Source organism: Mirounga leonina, unplaced genomic scaffold (genome assembly GCF_011800145.1).
Source record: "Mirounga leonina isolate KUSES-001 unplaced genomic scaffold, KU_Mleo_1.0 Mir_101529, whole genome shotgun sequence".
NCBI classification, from domain to species: domain Eukaryota; kingdom Metazoa; phylum Chordata; class Mammalia; order Carnivora; family Phocidae; genus Mirounga; species Mirounga leonina.
In genome coordinates this window covers 2,986,571-3,005,091 of record NW_023270143.1, presented here as the reverse complement: position 1 = coordinate 3,005,091, position 18,521 = coordinate 2,986,571, and positions in this window count along the sequence as shown.

The following is an 18,521-nucleotide window of genomic DNA, read 5'->3' as shown; positions in this document are numbered from 1 at the left end:
AAAAAAAAAAAAAAAAAAAAAAAAAAAAAAAAAAAAAAAAAACCTGAGAAATCTGAATTCACCAACTAACTTTACACCTTAAGGAACTGGAGAAAAAACAACAAATGATGCTTAAGCCATGCACAAGAAGATAAATAATTAAGATTAGAGCAGAGATCAATGAATTAGAAACCAGAAATATAGTAGAGCAGATCAACAAAACTAGAAGCTGGTTCTTTGAAAGAATTAAAAACATTGATAAACCACTGGCCAGACTTATCCAAAAGTAAAGAAAATAGAGGTAATTTAATAAAATTATGAATGAAAGGGGATAGATCAGGACTAGCACCAATGAAATACAAACAATTATCAGAAATTATTATCAACAACTATATGCCAAGAAATTTAGCAATCTGGAAGAAATGGATGCCTTCCTGGAACGATATAAACTACCAAGACTGAAGCAGGAAGAATTTGACAACCTGAATAGATGAATAACCAGTAATGAGATTGAAGCAGTGATCAAAAACCTCCCAAAAAACAAGAGTCCAGGACCTGATGGATTCCCTGGGGAATTCTACCAAACAGTCAAAGAAGAAATAATACCTATTCTCCTTAAGCTATTTCATAAAAGAGAAACAAAAGGATAACTTCCAGATTCATACTATGAGGCCAATATTACCTTGATCCCAGAACCAGGTAAAGACTCCATCAAAAAGGGGAATTTCAGACTAATATCCCTGATGAATATGGATGACAAAATTCTCCAAAAATCCAACAGTACATTAAAAGGATTATCCATCATGATTAGGTAGGATTTATCCTTGGATACAAGGGTGGTTCAACATTTGCAAATCAATCAATGTGATAGAACACATTAATAAGAGGAGAGAGAGGAATCATATGGTCCTCTCAATTGATGCAGAAAAAACATTTGACAAAATACAACATCCTTTCCTGATTAAAACTCTTCAGAGTGTAGGGATAGAGGGAACATTCCTCAATTTCATATAATCCATCTATGAAAACCCACAGTGAATATCATCCTCAATGGGGAATAGCTGAGAACCTTTCCCTTATGATCAGGAACATGACAAGGATGCCCACACTCACCACTATTGTTCAACATAGTACTAGAAGTCCTAGTAACAGCAATCAGACAACAAAAAGAAATAAAAGGTATTCAAATTGGCAAAGAAAAAGTCAAACTCTCTCTCTTGGCAGATGACATGATACTTTATATGGAAAACCCAAAACTCCATCCGCAAATTACTAAAACTCATACAGCAATTCAGTAATGTGGCAGGATACAAAATCAGTGCACAGAAATCAGTTGCTTTCCTGTGCACTAACAATGTAATTGTAGAAAAAAAAATTAGGGTATCGATTCCATTTTCGATAGCACCAAAAACCATAAGATACTTCAGAATAAACCTAACCAAAGAGGTCAAGGATCTATACTCTAGAAACTACAGAACGATTATGAAAGTAATTAAAGAAGACAGAAAAAAGATGGAAAAATATTCCATGCTCATGGATCGGAAGAATAAACATTGTTAAAATGTCTATGCTGCCCAGAGCAATTTATACTTTCAACACCATCCCAATCAAAATACCAATGGCATTTTTCAAAGTGGTGGAACAAACAATCCTAAAATTTGTATGGAACCAGAGAAAACCCCGAATCGCCAAGGGAAAGTTGAAAAAAAAAAAAAAAAAACAAAGCTGGGGGCATCACGTTGCCCGATTTCAAGCTATATTACAAAGCTGTGATCTCCAAGACAGCATGGTACTTCCACAAAAACAGACACATAGATCAATGGAACAGAATAGAGAACCCAGATATGGACTCTCAACTCTATGGTCAACTAATCTTTGACAAAGCAGGAAAAAATATACAATGGAAAAAAGACAGTCTCTTCAATAAATGGTGCTGGGAAAATTGGACAGCTATACACAGAAGAATGAAACTTGACCATTCACTTATGCCATACACAAAGATAAAGTCAAAATGGATGAAAGACCTCAATGTGGGACAGGAATCCATCAAAATCCTAGAGGAGAACACAGGCAGTAACCTCTTTGACATCGGCCACAGCAACTTCTTTCAAGACATGTGTCCAAAGGCAAGTGAAACAAAAGCGAAAATGAACTTTTGGGACTTGATCAGATAAAAAGCTTCTGCACAGCAAAAGAAACAGTCAACAAAACAAAGCGGGAACCCACGGAATGGGAGAAGATATTTGCAAATGACACTACAGATAAAGTGCTGATATCCAAGATCTATAAAGAACTTCCCTTACTAGAAATTGAATTTCAATCATAATCTGGGTAATTCTTAGATACAATCTGTTTCCTACAAGGAAAGTTTCATGCTACCAAAGTGGAGGATTTTTTCTCTTACATTTATTGTTTGATATCTCCAAAAGAGGAAAGGTTGGAATGAAAGGATGTCTTACAAAGTTAGGGTTTCATAAAAGCAGTGTCATGTGAACACATATACACTGCTACCAATAAATACCATTAATTAAACACTTCAATTCCCAAACTGTGACCACCATAAGAATTTTTCTTATGCAGAAAATGAAGTAAATTGCAATATTCTCTCAACCACCTACTTTTGAAACTTGCCATTAGTTAAAATAATTCTACCTCAAGACCTTAACCTATAAAAAGAGGTTGTATACTGTGATGAAAAAAACAGCCTAAGCTTTAAGAGCAAATAGTAGTTCAAGCACTTATTAGTTGCATGATCTGATCTCAAAGCCCATCCTCTATCCACTACATGGTACTGACTCCTTTTAGAGCACAAAATTGATGAATGAAATTGTAGCATTAAGGATAATTGGTTCAACAATGTCTCTCAGCCCAGGAATCATTAAGAAAGAATTAAAATGCAGTATTCTATAGTAATTTGTCCTTTCCCACAATGACATCCAAGTAGGCACTGTGAAGACTGCCAAGCTCAGGGGTGATATTCAAAATATTCAACTAACAAGGTGTGTGCACTGACTAATCAGAATGAATGTCACAGGGTGTATTGCTGTATACTAACTTGAGAGCACAGCTAGTCTTCAAACTTGATATAATAGCAATTGAATTATTTCTTCTATTCTTTATCCAAGTTTTCTCTTCCCATATTCCCTATGTATGATCAGATTGTCTCTATTTAAGAAATTAATTACCTGAGGTCCAATGAAGTTGATATCTATCTTGAGGATTAAAGGAAGTAACACATGTGGCACCTGACTTAGACACTCAGTGAATGCTAGTTTCTCTTCTCATTTCCCCAAACTATTCTTACTACATGATCCTGTTCTTCAAACCTCTGAACTTCTCCCACCCAGCCTTTCCCAATGAACCTTCTTTGAGTTCTTATTCTGATTTCCAATTCCCTCAGCACATCACACTTCTCTCAATTCATCAGCCCTATTAAAGCTTCACTTGCTTTCCTCTTGGCCATGGTCAGCTACTTCAATGGTATACTTACTTTTCCCTTAGAATCCTTTCTGCCTTTGCTCTCCCCTAGTTCTAATTGCTTTTGTTTGGCATCTCCTGTTCCTAAAATGATACATGTTACTACAGAGCCAACTTTTTCTCATGGTGTTCCTGTCTCAGTGAATGCCTGCCATATCCACACAGTCAAAAATATGGGAATCATGCTTTACTCTCCCTCACCTTTCACATCAAATTCGTCATCAAATCCTATTGAATCAATCTTAAAATATCTCTCAAACTCAATTCTCAATTCCCACAGCCTTTGCTCTAGTTTTGGAAGCCATCTCTTCCTGGACTACAGCAATAATTTCCTAACCAATCTCCTATCTGCAATCTCTGTTCCTTCTGTCCAGTCTCTACATTGTTGCTTCACGAAGAGTAATCTTATTAAAACTGGCCATACTAAATGCTTAAAATTTATCAACATCCTACTTAAAAATAAAAAGGGGTGCCTGGCTGGCTCAATCCATAGAGCATGAGACTCTTGATCTTGGGGTCATGGGTTTAAACCCCACGTTGGGCATGGAGCTTACTTTTAAAAAAAAACTGCAAAAAATGTATCAATATATATCCACTACCTATAAAGAGGCTACAAAATTCCAATTAAAATATACAAGTTCTTATGATTTGGTCTCCTCATTTCTATATTTTACCACATCTCTTTTGCCATTCATGCCCCAGTCTTATAGAACTCCTTATAATTCTTTGAAGCAGGTCAAGTTTTTTCATTAATTTGTCTCTATTCATAAAGTATCATTTGTCTATAGTATCCAAATCTGCAGTCTACTCAAATCCAATTCTTATTTTCGAGACAGGTCAAACATTCCTCTGGCAATCCATTCTTTGCTTCGGTAGACCTATCATTGCCTTCTTTTTAACCTCAGTATAATCTGCAGGTGTTTATCTACTGGAACCTGTAATACATAAATTATTTTATTTGTTTTCCTGACTGTCTCTACTATTAGACTCTGAGACAAAATACAGAACCTGTGTAAAAATTACAGAGATACTATTTCAGCTCAACCTAAGGATGTACTTTCTAATAATAAAAACTCAGGTTGTTTCTAGGTATGCAGCTAGGTTCCCTCTGAAAAGTGTAAAAAGACAAGTCTTATGAACTTCCCCATCAATAAAGTTGTAAGAAAGAAACTTTTCAAAAGAAAAAATAAGTTGGAAAGTATTTCCTGGCACACATTCCCTCCTAAAGAGCTTTTTGGGCAGAAAATAACTAGTATAAATGAAATTTTTCAAGTGAGGTTACCAGTTTCTTTTTTTTTTAAGATTTTATTTATGTATTTGACAGAGAGATAGACAGAAGAGCACAAGCAGAGGGAATGGCAGAGGGTGAGGGAGAAGCAGGCTCTGCACCGAGCAGGGAACCCGATGCGGGACTCAATCCCAGGACCCTAAGATCATGACTTGAGCCGAAGGCAGACGCTTAACCATCTGAGCCACCCAGGAGCCTGAGGTTACCAGTTTCTTGAATTGCAACCTCTGCTACACTTAAAGTTGGAAGTTGGAAAGCAACAACTTGTACACATATCTATATAAGGGAACTAAAAGATCTGGTGGCCAAATCTTCCAAATAAAAATATTGGAGAATGCTTCTTCTTTTTCTTATGGTTAAGAGGATAATAAGAAAATAAGCCCTAACGTGGAAACAGCACTCATATGGGATTGAGGGGGAAATTGAAGAAGAGAATGGAAACATACAAAGTGAAATAAAGTGACCAGAACACGTTTGGACTAGCCCAGATGTCAGATCATCAACTTTTTTTTCCTTTGAAAAATAACCCACAGTTATAATAAAGGCTAATAAAACAGCCACTCCAGCACAAATAATCATCATTGTAAAATAATAGAGTTCTCCCTGCCCTTACTGTGTAAAAACTTTCCTGCAGCTTCAGTGTAATCCCTATTAAGATTCCAATGGCACCAAAAACCGTAAGATACCTAGGAATAAACCTAACAAAAGAGGTCAAGGATCTATACTCTAGGAATTACAGAGCACTCATGAAAGAAATTGAAGAAGACACAAAAAGATGGAAAAACATTCCATGCTCATGGATCAGAAGAATAAACATTGTTAAAATGTCTATACTGCCCAGAGCAATCTATACCTTCAATGCCATCCCAATCAAAATTCCAATGACATTTTTTAAAGTGCTGGAACAAACAATCCTAAAATTTGTATGGAATCAGAAAAGACCCCGAAACACCAAGGAAATGTTGAAAAAGAAAAAGAAAAGCTGGGGGCATCACGTCGCCTGATTTCAAGCTATATAACAAAGCTGTGATCACCAAGACAGCATGGTACTTCCACAAAAACAGACACATAGATCAATGGAACAGAATAGAGAACCCAGATATGGACTCTCAACTCTATGGTCAACTAATCTTTGACAAAGCAAGAAAAAGTATGCAATGGAAAAAAGACAGTCTCTTCAATAAATGGTGCTGGGAAAATTGGACAGCTATACACAGAAGAATGAAACTCTACCATTCTCTAACACCATACACAAAGATAAACTCAAAATGGATGAAAGACCTCAATATGAGACAGGAATCCATCCAAATCCTAGAGGAGAACACAGGCAGTAACCTCTTTGACATCGGCCACAGCAACTTCTTTCAAGATACATCTCTGAAGACAAGTGAAACAAATGGGAAAATGAACTTTTGTGACTTCATCAAGATCGAAAGCTTCTGCACAGCAAAGGAAACAGTCAACAAAACAAAGAGGCAACCCACAGAATGGGAGAAGATATTTGCAAATGACACTACAGACAAAGGGCTCATATCCAAGATCTATAAAGAACTTCTCAAACTCAACACCCAAGAAACAAATAATCGAGTCAAAAAATGGGCAGAAGAGATGAACAGACACTTCTCCAAAAAAGACACACAAATGGTTAACAGACACATGAAAAAATGTTCATCATCATTAGCCATCAGGGAAATTCAAATCAAAACCACACTGAGATACTACCTTACACAAATTAATAAGGCAAGAAACAAATGTTGGAGAGGTTGTGGAGAAAGGGGAACCCTCTTACACTGTTGGTGGGAATGCAAGTTGGTACAGCCACTTTGGAAAACTATGGAGGTTCCTCAAAAAATTAAAAATAGAACTACCCTATGACCCAGCAATTGCACTCCTGGGTATTTACCCCATAGACACAGATGTACTGAAAAGAAGGGCCATATGCACCCCAATGTTCATAGCAGCAATGTCCGCAATAACCAAACTTGGAAAGAGCCTAGATGCTCTTCAACAATCGAATGGATAAAGAAGATGTGGTCCATATATCCAATGGAATATGACTCAGCCATCAGAAAGGATGAATACCCAACTTTTACGTCAACATGTATGGTACTGGAAGAGATTATGCTAAGTGAAAGAAGTCAAGCAGAGAAAATCAATTATCATATGGTTTCACTTATTTGTGGAACATAAGGAATAGCATGGAGGACATTAGGAGAAGGAAGGGAAAAATGAAGGTGGGGAAATTGGAGGGGGAGATGAACCATGAGAGACTATGGACTCCAAGAAACAAACTGAAGGTTTTAGGGGGGAGGGTGGTGAGGAGATGGGTTACCCTGGTGTTGGGTATTAAGGAGAGCACCTACTGCATGAAGCACTGGGTGTTATACGCAAACAATGAATCATGGAACACTACATCAAAAACTAATGATGTAATGTATGGTGATTAACATAATAAAAAATAAATAAAAATTTAAAAAAAGAGCAAATCTTAAAAGTTCTCAGTCTACACACACAATGTGACTATGTGAAGTGTGGGGGTGTTCATTAACCTTATTGTGGTAATTATTTATATGTATATATTTACTTTATATATTCATTATATGTGTATATATGTGCATATATATAAAACCATTATGTTGTTCATCTTAAATTTACACAATGTTATATGTCAATTATATCTCAATAAAGCTAGAAAATGAAAGTGGCTCCTGGACTGATACAACTACCACTGGTCTCTGTGTTTCTACTTTGTCTCCTACAATCTCAACCACCCAGTAGGCAAAGTAATCCTAAAACATAAATCAGATAATGTCTCTCCCTTTCTTTAAACTTTCCAATGGCTTCCCCATAACACTCAGAATAAAACCTGGGTCAACTTTAGCTAGCACATGTGGTAAAAGTGCACTTGCCTTACCATGAAAAAACTTTGGGTAATTCAACTTTATGTGTGATACTTATTAAAAAAAAAATCCTACAAGGTGGTGGTGGGGTGCTACAGAGAGATTAAAATAAGAAAAAGAAATATATTAATAAACATAATTTTTGTTACAAATTATTCCTTACAAGACCAGGCCTACCTTTTAGACCTCCTCACTTACTTTTCCTCTTGTTTACCACACTTCTACCACACTTAGATTCTCCAACATGACAAGCACATTCTCTCTTCAGGGCCTTGCACTTTTTCCCTTGCCTGGAACACTGTTTTCCCCAGCTTTTGTCTTACTGGTTTATTCTTATCTTTCAGATCTCAATTCAAATGTAAGCTCTTCATGGAAGCTTGACCACCCTAAGTGATCTTATCTAATCATTCTCTTTCATTGTACCTGTTCATTTCCATCATAACACATTTCACAGTTTGTATTAGTGTGTTTATTAAATAATCTTCTATTTATTTTGCTTTCTCTCTCCCCCTACTAGACTCTAAGTTCCAAAAGGGTAGGGACAAAATGTCTTGTTCATGCAGTACTCTAGGACCTAGATTCAGTGCCTGGCATTTAGTCATAATAAATATTTATTGAATAAATAGGTAAATGAGTGAATAAATAACTTATCAGAATGCCTTTAAGTAAATATTTATGTTAAGTTTTGTGTTAATCTATCTAATTTTCTATAAATGTCCAAACATTTTATACAATTAATAGGAAATGTACAACACAGAAAAGACCTTTACTCATCACCCTACCAAACTATCTCTATTATTTTACCTAATTATATAATCTGAGTTGACAAAAACCCCATCTATTCCTACTCTCTATTCAATGTTTAAATACTCTCTACAATAGTAACAAGTGATTTACTTGCTGTTGCTAAATGTTTCCAGACAAGTTTAAGTAATTTTTAATCAATCCATTTCATTATGACTTTTGATTATTTTTTTCTTGTTATCCTCTATTTGATGATTTCACTTAATCTGTCTCTGAGCTCACCAATTCTTTCTTTTCCTTGTCAAATTTGCTATTGAAGTTCTCTTTTAAATTTTTCAATTCAGTCATTGCATCCTTCAGCTCCAAAATTACTGTTTGATTCTTCATATAATTTATATCCCTTTGTCTCACACCTTGTTTTGCTGATTTCATTACATTGTTTTTCTGTGTCCTCTTGTAGCTCCCTGAGACTCTTTCCAATACTTACTTTGAATTCTTTGTCAAGCAATTCGTGGATATCCATTTTTCTGGGGTCAGTAAATGGAAATTTACTGTGTTGATTTGGTGGTGTCATGTTTCCCTGATTATTCATGACCCTTGTAGCCTTGCATATATGCCTGAACATTTGAAAAAGCAGTCACCTTTTCCAGATTTTAGGGACTGACTTTGGTAAGGAAAGGCCTTCACCTGAGAGTGGAAGCAAACTGGAACTGTGAACCCAGGTCAATAGTGCAGGGTGCTAATTTCAGGGGTGTGTGGCACCTTCAGGTCCAGCAACTAGGGACCAGAAAAGGTTGCAGTTGTGGCCACAACTGCTGGTGCACATACACTTGGTTGTGGGGGCCAATTGAAGGTGCTTATGTAGTGGAAGAGGGCAGTGGCAGACACATACATAGTGGTGAGGGTCAAGACAAACAGCAAGGGAGGGGTGCCTGGGTGGCTCAGATGGTTAAGAATCTGCCTTCGGCTCAGGTCATGATCCCAGGGTCCTGGGATCAAGCCCTGCATCAGACTCCCTGCTCCACAGGAAGCCTGCTTCTCCCTCTCCCACTCCCCATGCTTGTGTTCCTCTCTCGCTGTGTCTCTCTTTGTCAAATAAATAAATAAAATCTTAAAAAAAAACAAGCATCAAGGCTGGGGCCAACTGTGGTTACAAAGGTGCCTTGGCTGTTAGCACACTATTGTGACTGCTGGGTCTAGCCATGGGTGCATGACAGTGAATGGCAGTATTAGGACTCAGGCCAGGAACATGTAGGTGCACAGATGGAGGGGCTAGCCCTGAGTGTGTGCATGTTGGTGGGGAACTTCTCAGAGATTTAAGCTGTTTTATGCATGCATATAGCTGTCGCGACCTGGGCTGGCTTCCAGTGTAGTTTCTAGCTCTGGCAGGTAAGGGAGGGAGCCAAGAGAGGCCCAGGTAGTTGGTGTCTGTGAATGTGAATATCTGTGGGACAAAATTCCGGTGAGATTGGCAGGGCTCCCACAGTGACTGTACTGGCCATTGTTTTCTTCAATGCAGAAAGCTAGTGAGGTCATCTACAGAGCAGGTCTCTTCACTGTGTGATTGATACTGGTAGCCTCTGCTTTTCTTCTTGTTCCTAGCTGTCTCTATACATCTCAGCTTTTCTGGTCTCTGAGTGGGATGAAACTGAAGTAAGTACAGTGCCACAAAAGCCTGTGAAACCGATAATTCCCTCACCATTGCTTTTCTCAATGAGAGAAACTCTTTCTAGCTGGGGAGTTACCTCATGGCACTGAGAAATGCTGGCCAGGGGGATGGGATGATGCAGGTAAAATAAAGTGGTTTTCCTCCCATTTTTATACATTCTCCAGTTTTGTTCCAGTGTATTGATAAAGTTTCTTAATTGGATTCCAGTTCTGTCCCAGAGCTGTTTTTGTTCATGGACAGCTATATAATTTTTGTATCTTTATAGGGATATATCTTATATTGCCATTTTGGTGACATCATTCTCAGTCCATTTCTGTGGCCCAGCAGGATTTTCGAATTGAAATGAATCAAAAACATCTCTGCACACTTGTAAAACGAAAAGCACACTTACCCAGGGACCTTACAAATGGAATAGGGCCATTTATTTGGGTATGGATTATAAAAAGGAGACAAAAAATTGACCTGCACTTTTATTTCTGATGGCAAGCTATGAAATTTTTAAAGCTAGAGGATCCTTCTTCAAACTAAATGTGGCTGGTTACAGGTATAAACTCTTTGGAGCAGACCTTTGCTGAAGATACAACAATGTCTAACCCTCACCCCACAGCCACACAATTTCTGTTATTTAACTTTTTATAAAGGAAGTAATGAAAAGGTTAAGTAGAATCTTATAGTTAATCTAAAACAAAATAAGCCTTTAAACAGCCCTATTCCCTCAGTGTTATTCAATTCTCTTTACCCTTAAATGGCCTGTTTATCAGAAAGAAAGAGAAGTCTTGAATGATCCTTTTCTACCACATCTATTACATCAGAGATGTGGCATATTTATTCCTAATATTCAAAGAGACAAGACTATAATTACTATCAGCTAAATATCTTTATCTGGCTAATCCAAACTAATATGTTTCTATTTGTTTTTCTACTACTGCATCTGATTCTCCCTGGTTGTGTAATCTTGAACAAGTTACTTAACCACTCCATGCCTTAATTTTCTCATTTGTTACATGAAATAATAATGGCACAACCTCATAGGGTTGTTAATAATTAAATGAGTTTATGGCAAACCCTTAATGTCTGGGACATAGTAAATGCTAATTGTATGCCATTATTATTGCCCAAATGGATAAATTGTAATGATATTCTGCATAAGAAAATTTTATAATTTACTCATGCTCAAACCTCAAGGTCAGAGGTTAAATTAAAAAAAAAATACTCCAAACAATTAACGATAAAAAATCCAAAAAACAAATTAAGAAAATGATTCAATTTACAATGGCATAAAAAATATTTAGGAAAAAACCTAACCAAGGAGGAGAAAAACTTATACACTGAAAACTGCAAAGCATTGCTAAAGAAATGAAAGAGGACACAATTAAATGGAAAGATACTTCGTGTTCATTGACTGGGAAAACGTATTATTATTTTCATTTTTTAAAAAAATATATTGAAATATAATTCACATATCATACAATTCACCCATTTTTTAAAGTTTTTATTTAAATTCCAGTTAGTGAATGTAGTGTGTAATATTAGTTTCAGGTGTACAATTTAGTTAGTCAACACTTCCATACAGCACCCAGTGGGGTGACAGTATTATTAAGATGTCAATACTACCCGAAGATAATCTAGAGATTCAACAAGACCACCTATTAAAATCACAATGGAGGGGCGCCCGGGTGGCTCAGTCCTTAAGCATCTGCCTTCAGCTCAGGTCATGATCCCAGGGTCCTGGGATTGAGCCCTGCATTGGGCTTCCTGCTCAGTAGGAAGCCTGCTTCTCCCTCTCCCACTCCCCCTGCTTGTGTTCTTGCTCTTGCTCTCTCTCTCTCTCTCTGTCAAATATATAAATAAAATCTTTAAAAAAAAACACAATGGAAATTTTTTAAGAAACAGAAAAATTTATTCTAAAACTCATGGAATATTAAGGGATCACCAATAGAGATAGCAATTTTGAAAAAAGAATAAAGTTGGAAGCTCCATATTTCCTGATGTAAGAACTTCCTACAATGTTGCAGAAATCAAAACAGTGGGGCACTGACATAAAAACAAATAGATCAAATGTATTTAATCAGAGGTTAATACATAGAATATATTAAGCACTCTCAAAACTCAACAATAAAAATCAAATAACTCAATTCAAAAATGTACAAGATATCAACATCACGGAGGATAACATATTCCTCCTTCCTACCCTCCCGCTTTTTACTGAAGCATAATTGACATAAAACATTATATTAGTTTCAGCTGTAAAACATAGTGATTTGAACATTGTGTACATTGCAAAATGTTCACCTCAATAATTCTGGTTACCATCTATCACATTATAAAGTTAACATAATATTACTGACTATATTCCACGCTGTAAGTTATATCCTCATGACTTATATATTTTATACCTGGAAATTTATGCTTCTAGAACCCTTTCATCCATTTTGTGTCCCCCAATCAGTCTCTGCTCTGGCAACCACCAATCTGTTTTCTGTATCTATGAGTCTGAATTTTGCTTTGTTTGTTTGTTTGTTTACATTCCACATACAAGTAAAATCATGCAGTATTTGTTTTTATCTGACTTATTTCACTTGACATAATAACTTCAATGTCTATCTGTGTTGTTGCAAATGACAATATTCCATTCCTTTTTATACCTGACTAGTATTCCATTGTGTGTGTGTGCAATAGGTAATTTTTTCAATGTGTTTTTTTTTTTTTTTTGGTTCATAATTTTATTTTTTTTTTCATTTCAATTCAATTAGGAGGAGAGGGGAAAAGATGGCAGAGGGATAGGGGACCCTATTCCAACCGGTCCCCAGAATTGAGCTGGATATCTACCAGACCACTCTGAACACCCACAAAATCAGTCTGAGATGTAAGAAGATAGATCAGGATCTCTACAAACAGAATATCACAGGCAGTTGGTTTCAAGGTACAAAGTGGGGAGCCCTGATTCTGCGGGCAGGTATTGGAGGATAAATGGCCGGGGGAGGGAGCAGAGGCATCTGAATCTTATACCGCCAGTGAGCAACAGCCTCCCATGCAGGGGACGGGGCACAGACTCACAGACCGGTAGTGATGGGGAAAGGATTTTATGGCAGCCCCCTGGAAGGAAACCAGAAGCATCAGGGCCATGCCTGTGAACTGGGGGTGGCTGGCGGTTTTAGAAGCACAAAGGGCAGAGACGTGCCCCGACATGGAGGTGAGGACAGAGAGTGCTGCTGAGGGGCATACAACCCAGGACACCACAGTTTATAGCAGCACAGACAGAAACGGAGATAGTGTGGCCTGGAGAACTCACTGAAGAACAGAATGCGATCTCTCTGCTCTGAGGCAGAGGGTAAGAAATGATCTCTTCTGCTCTGACTCTCAGAGAAGATGTGAAAAGCGGCCAGGGAAAGCCACCAGGGAACAAAAGACCGAAAACACCAGTTTCCACTGAGCCAATCCCCTGCACAGGGGGCAGGTCAACTCTGCCTAAACAGGGTTACCTGAGTACCAGCACAGCAGGTCCCTTCCCAGAAGACAGGCTGGGCAAACAAGAGGCCAGCAACCCTAAGGTGCCTATAAAACAGGTGCAACTTGCTTGGGTTTGGGTCAATAATTTGGACCCTATACATTCCCTCAACCACCCTCAACAGAATGACTAGAAGGAGGAACCCCCAAAATAGGAAAAACTCAGAGACTATGACTTCTGCCACAGATTTACAAATGGATTCAGATATAACCAAGAAGTCAGAAATGGAATTGAGGGTAGCAGTTGTGAAGACGATAGCTAGAATGGAGAAATCGATTACAACAGAGAGTCTCTAAGGGCAGAAATGAAAGCTGAATTGGCAGAACTTAAAAATGCTATCAATGAGATCCAATCTAATCTACATACTCTAACAGTGAGGGTAAGTGAAGCAGAAGAATGAATTAGTGATTTAGAAAACCAATTAATACAAAAGAAAGGAAAAGAGGAGGCCAGTGAAAAACAACTCAGAATCCATGAAAATAGAATCAGAGAAATAAGTGACACCATGAAAAGTAAAAATGCCAGGATTATTGGGATTCCTTAGGGGGTGGAGAGAGAGAGAGAGGACTAGAAGATATATTTGAGAAAATCATACCTGAGAACTTCCCAAATTTAGGGAATGAAACAAATACTTGTGTCCAAGAGACAGAGAGGACCCCTCCCAAGATCAAGGAAAATAGGCCAACACACTGGCATCTAATAGTAAAATGCGAAAATCTTAGAACCAAGGAAACCACCTTAAGGGCAGTTGGGGGAAAAGATTCCTTATGTACACAGGGACGAAAATTAGAATAACCTCAGACCTAACCACAAAGACCTGGCAAGCCAGAAACAACTGGCAAGACATATTCAGGGTACTAAATGAGAAGAACATGCAGCTAAGAATACTTTATCTGGCAAGGCTGTCATTTGGAATGGATGGAGAGATGCAGAGCTTCCAAGACTGGCAGAAACTGAAAGAATATGTGACCACTAAGCAGGCCCTGCAAGAAATAGTAAGGGTGGATCTATAAAAGGAGAAAGACCAAGAGTGATATAGAAGAGAAATATGCAGGGACAATCTATAAAAACAAGGTCTTCACAGGCAACATGATGAAAATAAATTCGTATCTTTCAATAATCACTCTCAATGTGAACAGCCTAAATGCTCCCTTAAAATGGCACAGAGTTGCAGATTGGATAAAAAGACAGCACCCATCCACATGCTTTACAGAAGAGAGTCATTTTGAACTTAAAGATACATCCAGACTGATAATGAAAGGATGGAGATCCTTCTCCAATGTCCATGGACCTCAAAAGAAAGCTGGGGTAGCCATTCTTATATCAGACAAATTAGATTTTAAACTAAAGTCTGTAATTAGAGACACAGAAGGACACTATATCATTCTTAAAGGGTCTGTCCAACAAGAAGACCTAACAATTGTAAATATCTATGCCCCCAACATGGGAGCAGGTATCTACATAAGCCAACTATTAACCAAATAGAGAGTCATATTGATAACAATACGTTAATTGTAGAAGACCTCAATACTCCACTCTCAGCAATACATAGATCATCTAAGCAGAAAATCAACAAAAAAACAAGAGCTTTGAATGACACACTGGATCAGATGGACCTCATAGATATTTACAGAACATTCCACCCTAAAACAACAGAATACTCATTCTTCTCGAGCACACACAGAACTTTATCTAGAAGAGATCACATATTGGGTCACATATCAGGTCTCAACCATTACCAAAAGACTGAGATTATTTCCTGCATATTCTCAGACCACAATGTTCTAAAACTGGAACTCAATCACAAGAAAAAAATTGGCAGAAATTCAAACACTTGGAAGGTAAAGACCACTCTGCTCAAGAATGTTTGGGTCAACCAGGAAATCAAAGAAGAACTTAAACAATTCATGGAAACCAATGAGAATGAAAACATATCGGTCCAAAACCTATGGCATACTACAAAGGCGGACCTAAAGGGGAAATACATAGCCATTCAAGCCTCACTCAAAAAAATAAAAAAATCCCCAATTCACCAACTAACTTTACACCTTAAAGAACTAGAGAAAAAGCAACAAACGATGTCTAAGCCATGCATTAGAAGAGAAATAATTAAGTTTAGAGCAGAGATCAATGAATTAGAAACCAGAAACACAGTAGATCAGATCAATGAAACCAGAAGCTGGTTCTTTGAAAGAATTAATAAGAACGATAAACCACTGGTCAGACTTATCCAGAATAAAAGAGAAAGGATGCTAATTAATAAAATTATGAATGAAAGGGGAGAGATCATGACTAACACCAAGGAAATAGAAACAATTATTAAAAATTATTATCCACAACTATATGCCAATAAATTGAGCAATCTGGATGAAATGGATGCCTTCCTGGAAAGCTATAAACTCCCAAGACTGTAACAAGAAGAAATTTAAAACCTGAAGAGGCCAATAACCTGGAACGAGATTGAAGCAGTGATCCAAAACCTCCCAAAACACAAGAGTCCAGGGCCTGATGGATTCCCTGGGGAAATTTACCAAATATTCAAAGAAGAAATAATACCTATTCTCCTGAAGCTGTTTCAAATAACAGAAACAGAAGGAAAGCTTCCAGACTCATTCTATGAAGCCAGCATTACTTTAATCCCCATACCAGGCAACAACCCTGTCAAACAGGAGAATTTCAGACCAATATCCCTGATGAATATGGATTCCAAAATCCTCAACAAAATCCTAGCTAATAGAATCCAAAAATACATTAAAAGGATCATCCACCACGACCAAGTGGGATTTATCCCTGGGATGCAAGGGTGGTTCAACATTTGCAAATAAATCAATGTGATAGAACACATTAATAAGAGGAGAGAGAAGAACCACATGGTCCTCTCAATTGATGCAGAGAAAGCATTTGACAAATACTGCATCCTTTCCTGATTAAAAGTCTTCAGAGTATAAGGATAGAGGGAACATTCCTCAAGTTCATAAAATCCATCTATGAAAAACCCACAGCAAATATCATCTTCAATGGGGAAAAGCTGAGAGCCTTTCCCTTAAGATCAGGAACACGACAAGGATGCCCACTCTCAACACTATTGTTCAACATAGTACTAGAAGTCCTAGCAACAGCAATCAGACAACAAAAAGAAATAAAATGTATTCAAATTGGCAAAGAAGAAGTCAATCTCTCTCTTTTCACAGACGACATGATACTCCTTGTGGAAAACCCAAAAGACTTCACCCCCAAATTATAGAACTAATCCAGCAATTCAGTAATATGGCAGGATACAAAATCAATGTGCAGAAATCAGTTGTTTTCTTATACAGTAACAATGCAACTGTAGAAAGAGAAATTAGAGAAATGATTCCATTTACAATAGCACCAGAAACCATAAGACACCTCAGAATAAACCTAACCATAGAGGTAAAGGATCTATACTCTAGGAACTACAGAACACTCATGAAAGAAACTGAAGAAGACACCAAAGATGGAAAAATATTCCATGCTCATGGATCCAAAGAATAAACATTGTTAAAATGTCTATGCTACCGAGAGCAATCTAGACCTTCAATGCCATCCCGATCAAAATTCCAATGACATTTTTCAAAGTGCTAGAACAAACAATCCTAAACTTTGTGTGGAATCAGAAAAGACCCCGAATCGCCAAGGAAATGTTGAAAAAGGAAAAGAAAGCTTGGAACATCATGTTGCCTGATTTCAGGCTATATTATAAAGCAGTGATCACCAAGACAGCATGGTACTGGCACAAAAACAGACATATAGACCAATGGAACAGAATAGAGAACCCAGATATGGACCCTCAACTCTATGGTCAACTAATCTTTGACAAAGAAGGAAAAAATATGCAATGGATGAAAGAGAGTCTGTTCAATAAATGGTGCTGGGAAAAATTGGACAGCCACATGCAGAAGAATGAAACTCGACCATTCTCTAACACCATTCACAAAGATAAACTCAAAATGGAAAGACCTCAATGTGAGATAGGAATTCATCAAAATCCTGAGGAGAACATAGGCAGTAACCTCTTTGACATCGGCCACGGCAACTTCTTTCAAGATACCTCTCCAAAAGCTAGTGAAACAAAAGCAAAAATGAACTTTTGGGACTTCATCAAAATCAAAAGCTTCTGCACAGCAAAGGAAACAGTCAACAAAACAAAGAGGCATCCCACAGAATGAGAGAAGATATTTGCAAATGACACTACAGACAAAGTGCTAATTTCCAAGATGTATAAAGAACTTCTCAAACTCAACACTCAAAAAACAAATAATCATGTCAACAAAATGGGCAGAAGACATGAACTGACACTTCTCCAAAGAAGACATACAAATGGCTTACAGACACATGAAAAAAGGTTTGTCATCATTAGCCATCAGGGAAATTTAAATCAAAACCATAATTGAGATACCACCTTATACCAGGTAGAATGGCAAAAATTCACAGGGAAAGAAACAACAAATGTTGGAGAGGTTGTGGTGAAAGGGGAACCTTCTTACACTGTTGGTGGGAATGCAAGTTGGTACTACCACTTTGGAAAATAGTGTGGACATTCCTCAAAAAATTAAAAATAGAGCTACCCTATAACTCAGAAATTGCTCTAGTGGGTATTGACCCTAAAGACACAGATGTGAAAAAAGGGCCATATGCACCCCAACATTCATAGCAGCAATGTCCATAATAGCCAAACTGTGGGAAGAACTGAGATGCCCTTCAACAGTCGAATGGATAAAGAAAATGTGGTCCATGTATACAATGGAATATTACTCAACCATCAGAAAGGATGAATACTCAACTTTTACATCAACATGGATGGGACTGGAGGAGATTATGCTAGGTGAAATAAGTCAAGCAGAGAAAGTCAATTATCATATGGTTTCACTTATTTGTGAAACATAAGGATAGCATGGAGGACATTAGGAGAAGGAAGGAAAAAATGAAGGGAGG